At 45.2% G+C, this 10,723-nt stretch overlaps 1 non-coding gene across 1 annotated transcript; it reads right to left on the bottom strand.

The window, feature by feature from the left end:
• Positions 1 to 344: 344 nt before the first annotated feature.
• Positions 345 to 463, bottom strand: LOC135114508 (5S ribosomal RNA). The gene has a single exon (XR_010275528.1). It is a non-coding gene; the product is annotated as a 5S ribosomal RNA (ribosomal RNA).
• Positions 464 to 10,723: the final 10,260 nt, after the last annotated feature.

Raw genomic sequence — 10,723 nt, 5'->3', positions numbered from 1 at the left:
ATCCACGTTTTGCCCAGAGCCGTTGCTTAACCTCGTTGATCTTGAAGTATGAAAAGAATAATATATATATATATATATATATATATATATATATATATATATATATATATATATATATATATATATATATATATATATATATATATATATATATATACACACACACAGAGAAAGAGAGAGAGACAGAGAGAGAGAGAGAGAGAGAGAGAGAGATGCTTTATTTGTCAATGGAAGCATTTTATTATTTGTTTTTCTTTTCTGCTTGCCTTATTGCATTGTTTTATCATCAAGGGAGGGAGGAAAATGCAAAATGATGAATAAATAAGGAAATAAAAATGTTGGAATGCCAACAACATCTGGTGTTCCCAGGCGGTCACCCATCCAAGTACTAACCGGACCCAACGTTGCTTAACTTCGCTGATCAGACGAGAAGCGGTGTATTCAACGTGGTGTGGTCGTTGGCTCTGATGAGCTTGACTTATCGACTATTTGAAGATGATGTTCTCCTGCTTAGTTATGAAAGCAACGCTTTTCATAGTATAGTTATAATTATGTATATATATATATATATATATATATATATATATATATATATATATATATATATATATATATATATATATATATATATATATATATATATATATATACATAAACCATACTGGAAGAGCAAGGAGTTAGTGTTAATAAATATATTTGTTTTTTTTCTTCCAACTAGAAGAGGGGAAACTGGTTATGCTACCAAATGGAAGATAGTTTCTGAAAATTAGAATATGAATTCAGTTGAAACATTACTTGATACTGAATGAATCTTGCGCATGCCTACAAGAAAAGTGTCAGGGGAGAAGGTATATTATCTCGACATGCCTTAGCGCGTCGGAAAATCTTGCAACCCCTCCACCTTTATATTGAGTTTAATTCACATTTGTGCTTGTCTATGTGAATTTAGTCATAAGTGTGCAGTTGCAGGGTCAACACTGAAACAGAAGACCTATGCATATGACCCGATAATGTTAAATTAAGTGAGAAAAACAGGGAAAATAGTAATTTACTACACGCACGACCGCTCTGGCTCCATATATACCGTGCGACAAAAATTTTGAGGCACATTCTACCTTCAGCTGTTGAAGGAGAAGGATCTCCCTGTTCCAGCACTCCCAGCTAGCAGCAGCCAGCCTACCGGAAGACACCGCTCAAGGAAGAAGATCCGCCCCGCACCGTGCCGCTGAGATACAAGCTTCGCCTCCCGGGTCCGTAAGGAACCAATCGGCGCCAAGCTCCGCTCCTGCTTTCACTCTTGCGCCCTTTAAAAGTCCGACAGGAGGCAAGGCGCATACACTCGCCCACGAATCACCGAGAAAGGAGCAGCTTCGCTCCCAACTCAGCTCCAAACAATCAGGCCCTGGCCTGCTTACAAAAAAAAAGATACAGATAGACACCCGGCAGTCGCTTTGAGGCGCCGCGGTTTTCCCTACTTGCCCGGTGGAGAGAGCCTCACCTAAGGGTATCGCTGGAAGACTGCAGCAACTCACCTGGTATAAGTGACTTGCGCCAACTCTGTTCCTCCTACCTCTTCTCTTCCTCTCTTCGTAACGGCAACAGAGTCAGGACTGGGCCTTAGGCAAGCCCCTTCCGCGCTCTCTAGCCACCGGGGCCTCCAGTGCTGGCCAGAGCAGCCTGGAGAATCTTCAGCAGAGTACAAACCCTACCTCAGGGTCAGATATTTAGGGCTTTCTTCCCTCCAGCTAGGATCCCCCTCGGGATATAGGGCACTAGGACGATAGGAAACAACAATAGGTTGTTATAGGTACTCGTGGTTGTAGCACTCATAAGGCTGTAGCGCCACAAGGCTGTAGCGCCACCTCTACAAGGCTATAATCGTCATAGGGCCCCGCCCTATGACGGGATGGCCCTCCCACGCCCCCCTGACCGGACTATAAGATACAAAATAAAAACTGCTAACATCCCTGCTGACCTTAGCAATGCTTTCTTTTCCAGAACCCAGGTCCCCCACACGAAATGCTTCAAATCTGGCCCCTACATCATTATCGGTTTAGCTAATGACGCGGACCGTGATAACCACACGTCTCACCAAGCGACCGAAAACTTAAAACTTCTTGGCTTCGAGCTCGTCGAGTCTCCGGAGCAAAAATCGGCTAGAACGATCCTTGCCCGGCGAGTAGACGAGTACATCTTAAAAAAGACCAACGACGACCTCCTGACTGAAATCCAGGAAAAGAATGATACACAGATTGATGAACTACTCATCATCCCAAAAGTCCACATGTTGAAGATTAAACTACGCTCAAAACAACAGGCAAAACTTTTAAAAAACAAAGGCATTAAGCTATTTTCTCAAATAGTGCCCTCATACAATATTAACATAGAAGAATACCTCCCAGTCACCCAGTGCTACAAGTGTTATCAATTCAGCCACCGCACAAACCAGTGCAAAGAAACAGAACAAGTGTGCTCCAAGTGTGCAGCTAGGGGCCACGATTATAGGAATTGCCAGGCCTCCACCATAAAATGCGCGAATTGCAACGGCGAACACACTGCCGTTTCCTTTAAATGCCAAATAAAACTCGCTCACCAAAAACAACAAAACTCACCACAGACCACTCCTCAACCAACGACTTCCTACGCCCAAGCCACCACACCCTACTCTCTCACACCAAAAAATACAAACACAAACACCGAGAAACTTCTGCTTGCAGAAATTATAATAAAATATTCAATCCAAACCTCATTTGGTGATCTAAAAAAACAGGCAGAAACAATGAACTCCTTGCTTGAGTACAATGGCTGCCCCACAATAAAACTTCCACCACACTTCCACCAGACAAACCAAGAACACTTCAAACAAAACTACCCACAACAAAATGAAGAAACACACGCCCCAACACCCACACTCCAAGAACCTGAACACACCACACCTAATAACGCTAGTCCCCCTTCACCTGGGGAATTGGTTATTGAAGAGGACTCAGCTTGTGGGGAATCGCAGCCCCAAAAGCCCTCTCCACCCCGATCTACCCCTACCTCTACCACCACTACTGCCAACACCACCAACACCATAAAAAAGACTGAAACAAAGCGACACCTAGCGACAGTGTCCCAACCCTCCCCCCCCTCTACACGAACCGCGTCGAGGGGTAAAAAAAAACATAAAAAAACACTTAAATCATGCTCACAATAATACAATTAAACTGTCGTGGTTTCTGGAATAACAGACATCATATTTCAGAAGCAATTCGATCGATCGATCCAGACATCGTCCTCCTCAACCACACAGGTTCACCACCAAAACCCATAAAACTATATGGCTACAACACACGCTACACAACAGGTACGTACCATGACGGCGTAGCTCTCATGATAAAATGTACCATCAAACACATACACATAACCAACTGGCCCTCAGCCCACTTCCTGGCCACCAAGATCGAAACACAACATGGGCAATTTCTCATTGCCACCACATACAGCAGACCAAAAACTGGGCTCCCACTCACCAGCCTCAACAATCTTTTCAATCACACAAACATCCCGGTCTACATACTTGCAGACCTAAACGCCAAACACACCGCCTTCAAACACTCAAACAACAACCAACACGGACACGAACTCCTTCAACTAACACAACTGAAACGCCTCCGTTTCCTTGGACCTGACTTCCCCACATGCTTTACGCACAATGGGAATGGCAGGCCAGATCTCATCCTCTCCAATCGGCAATCCCTACTTTTCCACCACGATATCTCCCATGGACCACTCTGTGGTTCTGACCACGTTCCCCTAATCCTCAAAAAATATCCTCCAATCCCATATCAACCCCATCCCCACCTGTCTCCGACTACCGCTCCGCCGACTGGGAGAGCTTCAAGAAAACACTCACAGACTTACACCGACCAACACAGCTCGAAGGCCAACTCTACACAGACATAGACAGTGCCTTAGAGACGTTACACAACAATATTCTGACATCAGCCAACAGACACATACCAACAAAACAACATATAATTCATATAGACTTCCGACCTTCCATTAGAACACAAAGGCTGCTAGTGTGCTACAGAACACGCTTTTTAAAAAACAAGCACAACCACACACCTATCTACGGAGACCTTTGCACCCTTCGTACACACATAACAAATAGCCTACAGGAAGATCACAGCGCTCACTGGAGGAATCTAGTCTCCCATATGGACAGAGCCCGCTGCAGTAATCCTACACAGTTCTGGCACATGGTGTACAGGCTGAGGGGATGCCAGCGGGAAAGATTCGAGTACCTCCTAGTGAACGGGGATCGCATCACAAACCCAGAACAAGTCACCAGCATCTTCAAAACACACTGGCACAATACTTTCCAACCACACCCTCTCCCACTCCACGAGGCCAGTATTGCCCACATAAACAACATCATCGATCGTGCACGCCACAACCTAGCAAACACGATTCCACATAACACTATACAAAAAATACGCCTCAACCCCCAACACCCTCTCACCACACCTATTGAGGAGGAGGATGTCGCCAGGCTGCTCAGGCATACTCCGCGGCGAGCCCCTGGCCCCTCAGGAATCACCTGGCCCATGGTGCGGAACCTTCCCCAAGAAACTATATCCAGCCTGACGGAGATTTTCAACGCCTGCCTTGCCTCTGGACACTTTCCTAAGGCATTCAAAATTTCAAATATCACCCTCATTGCTAAGCCCGGTAAAAACTCCCACTTACCAGAAAACTATCGCCCCATTAGCCTCCTTGAATGTCTCGGAAAAACCTTTGAACGCCTCATCAATTTAAGACTGAGAGCGTTCCTCGAAGGTAATGAGCTGCTGGCACCACAGCAGTTCGGCTTCCGGAGGAACGCCTCAACCGAGGACGCTCTAAACAGCATAGTTGCATACTTAAATTTCAATAAGCCCTATTTCAGAGCAGCTCTTGTGACAAAAGATGTCAAAAAAGCATTTGACACTGTTTGGCACGCAGGCTTAAAACACAAAATTTGCAACAACTTCAACCTACTCCCCCTAACGCAACGCATACTATGTAGTTTTCTGACAGAAAGACGGACAAGAATCTGTCATCAGGGCACCTTTTCAACATCCTTTTCCCCTCAGGCTGGAGTCCCACAAGGCTCTGTACTCTCCCCCACCCTTTTCAACATGTATACAGCTGACATGCCCCCTCCAATTCGTAATGATTAATTAACCATTCAATACGCGGACGATGTAACGCAATTGGCTCGAGCCAGGTCGTTAGATCTCCTCACAGACAAAATTCAACGGGAACTGACGGCGACTAGCCTATGGGAGATGAAATGGCGAATCCTCTCCCATCCCGAAAAATCTAAAGTCACCTACTTTAACATATAAAAAAAAGTCAGCCTCGCCAAATCTCATTGAACAACATTGTTCCACACCCAAACCCAATCCCCATCAGTAACAACAACAAAGTGCTTGGCCTCACCATCGACAAGCACCTCAAATTCAACATACATATAAACCAAAAAGCTGCTTTAGCCGCTGTGGCCTTGAGCAGCCTCGAAAGATTTCGCGACAGCAACACGAAAACAAAACTACACCTTTTCAAAGCTTTTATTCTCCCCCTTTTAACCTATTGCCCTCTTGCACTCTCTCTTTCCGTTCCCACTAACCTCTCAAAACTTCAGAGGGTCCAGAATCGAGCAATTCGGTTCGCCCTTGGAACGAAATGGTTCGAATTTCGGTCCTCTCTCTCTACTCATGAGGAGTCCAACATCCCTCCTCTTAACATAACACACTACAACAGACTCGACAAACAGCTAACCTCCTTCTCTGACAGACACACAAACACATACAATTTCATAACCAACCTTCCCCCAGCTTTCCGTCACCTTCCCCACTGCAACCTCCTTGACCCTCCCACTGTGCCTCCTGACCCCATTTTCTAGATAACGGACTCCTTCACTCTCTCTCTTTCACTGTCTCTCTCTCTCTCTCTATCTCTCTCTCTCTCTCTCTCTCTCTCTCTCTCTCTCTCTCTCTCTCTCTCTCTCTCTCTCTCTCTCTCTCTCTCTCTCTCTCTCTCTCTCTCTCTCTCTCTCTTTCTCTAATCTTCTCTACCACTCAAGGTGTCTGAGTGGGATCATCGTCGCACTCTCGTTCACGTGGGGCGAGCCCGTGTGCCTACACCTAGTGTTTTTTTTTTCATATTTTTTGTCTTATGGCTTTGTATTCATTTTTTTGTTTTTTATGCATTATCTTTCTGTCTCGCAGCCTAGATCCCAAGGAGGCACCGGACCGCTCCTGGGAAAGGGATGCGACAAAACACACCGCCATTAACATTCCATGCCTCTGACCGAAGGAGTGGGCTCGCGTGCCAACTCCTAGTGGTTTTTTTTATATATTTTGTCTTATGGTTTTTTTATTCATATTTTTTTTTTTTTTATGCATTATTTTTCCGTCTCGCAGCCTAGGTTTTCAAGGGGACACCGGACCACTTTCAGATGAAAGAGGATAGCACGAACCGCACTTCTCCCACTGACGTCACGGCAATGGGGCCCCCGGCCGTTGGCATGACGTTCCGGTAGTGGTACCCCCCGTGGCAGTTATGGAGCGGCCAGCACTGATGGTGGGGACGTCAACCACACTATTCAGTGGAAGCCACTTCACCCCCCCCCACAGAGGTAGTTTGGTGCGGCTAGAGCTGGGTAGTAATGTAGTCAAGAGATGGTGGGGCAACCCTGGAAGCATCCATGCAGGAATCTCCATTCACCCCCCACCACCAGCGACTTCCCGCGTGAGAACAGATGATGATAGATTTGATTCCTCGCTGCGGTGAGGGAGCCTTTCGAGCCTCTGTTAATGCACATCCTACCATCACGTCAATCATTATCACAAACCATCTTCATCCCCACCATGCACATAACACCACAACATTTTTTATTTTTCTCTTTTCTTAGCAGGTCGGCCTTCTTGCAGGACGAGTCACAGGACACGAGCAGAAAGGAAAGACTCCGCTTTTTCACCCATCACATTACATCATGCAATAAAGATCCCAGCCATCACCAAACCACTCTACTACTATCTGTGGTTCGGAACCCACATAAAACTGTAGGTCCCTCCGCTATAAAGATGTCCTTCTTTGAACCAATAAAAGCACAAAAAACACTTTTTACTCTGACTGTAATTCACTCATCTTTCACATCCTGATGGTGCAAGCTCTGCATAGTCTGGCCCCGAACCTGTGCGTGGTTTGGCCCGGGTTTTTGGGTGCGTGGGCGGCGTCCGTGGCTGTGGCTGTGTTGGGCTTGGCTTGCTCGGTTGGAGGAGGACGCTCCTGCTTCCCCCCGATAAGGACCTTGTCTCTCTTGCCATTTTAACATAAACTATATCACATAAAAAAAATAGTCATCCTTCCAAATAATAAAACAACAATTCAAATTGCGCCTGGGTTAAGCCCCAGTGACTATTTCTCCTACTACAATTCCCTTCTTATCACCCACCTATTCTTCCCACTATCCCCACTTCCCCCTCCCCATCTTTTCTCTCTTTGATATGTTATGTTATTTTGAGGCACACTCGTGAGCTTCCTGTTAGACCGTTCGGACGTCGTACTAGCAGCTCTCATCACCATGACTGGCCGCGGCAAGGGAGGCAAGGGTCTTGGAAAGGGAGGCGCCAAGCGTCACCGTAAGGTTCTGCGTGATAACATCCAGGGAATCACCAAGCCTGCTATCCGTCGTCTAGCTCGCCGAGGTGGCGTCAAGCGCATCTCTGGTCTCATCTACGAAGAGACTCGTGGGGTGCTCAAGGTGTTCCTTGAGAACGTTATCAGGGATGCTGTCACCTATACCGAGCACGCCAAGCGTAAGACCGTTACTGCCATGGACGTTGTCTACGCCCTCAAGCGTCAGGGCCGTACCCTGTACGGATTTGGTGGTTAAATCGCTCCATTATTGAGATGGTGCCAGCTATTCAGCTTGCATTATCATCATTCAATAACATCATCTCCCGGACCTTTTTAAGGTCCACAAACATGAAAAGAAAGAAGGATCATAGACTACTATTATTACTACTACTTTCTCATAACCATGTTCACTATCACTATCTGAGCTAAGAAAAGAAACCATCATTAATTATAACCATCTTTCTCACTTCATCAGGTCTTCTCCAAGTATCATTATTATTATTATTATTATTATTATTATTATTATTATTATTATTATTATTATTATTATCATTGACTTATTTCAATGATCACGCCCCTCATCGTTCTCAGTTTCTCATAAAACAAAATATACATTGATATGAAAAAGACGCTCAACATATGACAATAGGCAACACATCTAATCAACTCTCCACTTTGACACACAGCAGGTACATTAGTAGAAATATAGTATACATATTTATTCTCGGTCACCTGCGTGCCTGACTAAATAATAATAATAATAACAAATAACTAACTCGAAAATAAATACACTACGTGCTTATTATTGATATACCAGTATAGTCTGTATAGTATAGTATAGTATAGTATAGTTTGAACGTGTGGCTCCAAAGAGGAGCCACACGGGAGCTGAAGGGGGAGGGAGGCCCTTTATTTACTTCTTCTCAGTCTTCTTGGGAAGGAGCACGGCCTGAATGTTGGGCAGCACGCCACCCTGTGCAATGGTGACTCCGGAGAGGAGCTTGTTAAGTTCCTCGTCGTTGCGGATGGCCAGCTGCAGGTGACGTGGGATGATGCGAGTCTTCTTGTTGTCACAGGCGGCATTGCCGGCAAGCTCAAGGACTTCAGCAGCCAGGTACTGCATAACTGCCGCAAGGTACACGGGGGCACCAGCACCCACGCGCTCGGCGTAGTTGCCTTTCCTTAGAAGGCGATGAATCCTGCCGACCGGGAACTGGAGTCCAGCACGACTGGAACGGGACTTTGACTTTCCCTTCACCTTTCCTCCCTTGCCGCGTCCAGACATGATAATGGATGTTGTGGTAGTAGTAGTAGTAGTAGTAGTAGTAGTTGTTGTTCTTGGTGATAAATGAGGAGCGCGAGTACTCTAACCTCGTCGGTAGCTCTGCGAGCAAGTAGTGAATTTTGGGAAAAACGGCTATATATACGCGAGATCAGATCGCGTCTGGACCAATCAGGACGCTCGCTGAGGTGGCGACTCCTGATCCTGAGTAGGCACGCTAATATATATACCACTTTTCAACATAGAAAACGCACACTCGTTCTCACAGCAGTACGGCGACACTATGCCTCCCAAAGCATCAGGAAAGGCTGCCAAGAAAGCTGGCAAGGCACAGAAGGCCATTGCCAAGGGCGACAAGAAGTAGAAGCGCAGGAGGAAGGAGAGCTACTCCATCTACATCGACAAGGTGCTCAAGCAAGTCCACCCAGACACTGGCGTGTCCTCCAAGGCCATGTCAATCATGAACTCGTTCGTGAATGACATTTTCGAGCGCATCGCTGCCGAGGCATCCCGCCTGGCACACTATAACAAGCGCTCCACCATCACCAGCCGGGAAATCCAGACCGCTGTCCGTCTTCTTCTGCCTGGTGAACTGGCAAAACACGCTGTGTCTGAAGGCACCAAGGCTGTTACCAAGTATACCTCCTCCAAGTAAACAGGCGGCCAGTATACTGCTGCCAGTATAGAATAATACCCAGCTCCATTGGAGCCACACTTTAAAAGGAAAAAAAATACGATATAGACAAATGCATTATTATTATAATTATTGTTATTATTATTAATATTATTATTATTATTATTATTATTATTATTATTATTATTATTATTATTATTATCATTATTATTATTATTAATATTGTTGTTTTTATTATGATTATTATTATAATAATTATTGTATCATTATTATTATTATTATTATTTTTATTATTATTATTATTATTATGCTTATTATTATCGTGATTATTATTCAGTGGAGATAAAGAAAAGATAAAAAAAAAATAGAGATAAAGAAAGATAAAAATTCTCCCAAGTGAAAGAGATATGGCCATAGAAGAGGGAATAATAATAATAAAAAAAAAAAAGGGGGAAGGATATTGAGTTGAAAGTCGAAAGTTAATTATTAACCTGATACTGAAAGATGGAAAATAACTATTTTCTTCCACAAAACCAAACAGATTGTCTATGAAAATTCTTTAATGAAAGAGATGTTTGGCCCTAAAAAGGGCCTAGATATTGCTGTTATGAAGATCATTCGTGGATGACTTCTTAGGCACGCTCGCCACGGATGCGACGAGCCAGTTGGATGTCCTTTGGCATGATAGTCACGCGCTTGGCATGGATGGCGCACAGGTTGGTATCCTCAAACAGACCCACGAGGTAAGCCTCGGAAGCTTCCTGGAGAGCCATGACAGAAGAGGACTGGAAGCGGAGGTCAGTCTTGAAATCCTGAGCAATTTCACGCACCAGGCGCTGGAAAGGCAGTTTCCTGATAAGCAGCTTAGTGCTCTTCTGATAACGGCGGATCTCACGGAGAGCAACGGTTCCAGGCCTGTAACGGTGGGGTTTCTTGACACCTCCAGTGGCTGGAGCAGACTTGCGAGCTGCCTTTGTAGCAAGCTGCTTGCGGGGCGCCTTGCCACCAGTGGACTTGCGAGCCGTTTGCTTGGTATGTGCCATAGTTGTGGTAACAACAACTCGCAACGAACACTCAGCTGAGTCTGCCCGCGCTTACATAACATAACAAAGAGAGAAAAGATGGGGAGGGAA

Source organism: Scylla paramamosain, chromosome 27 (assembly GCF_035594125.1).
Source record: "Scylla paramamosain isolate STU-SP2022 chromosome 27, ASM3559412v1, whole genome shotgun sequence".
Taxonomy (NCBI): domain Eukaryota; kingdom Metazoa; phylum Arthropoda; class Malacostraca; order Decapoda; family Portunidae; genus Scylla; species Scylla paramamosain.
This window is presented reverse-complemented; position numbering and strand designations above follow the sequence as displayed.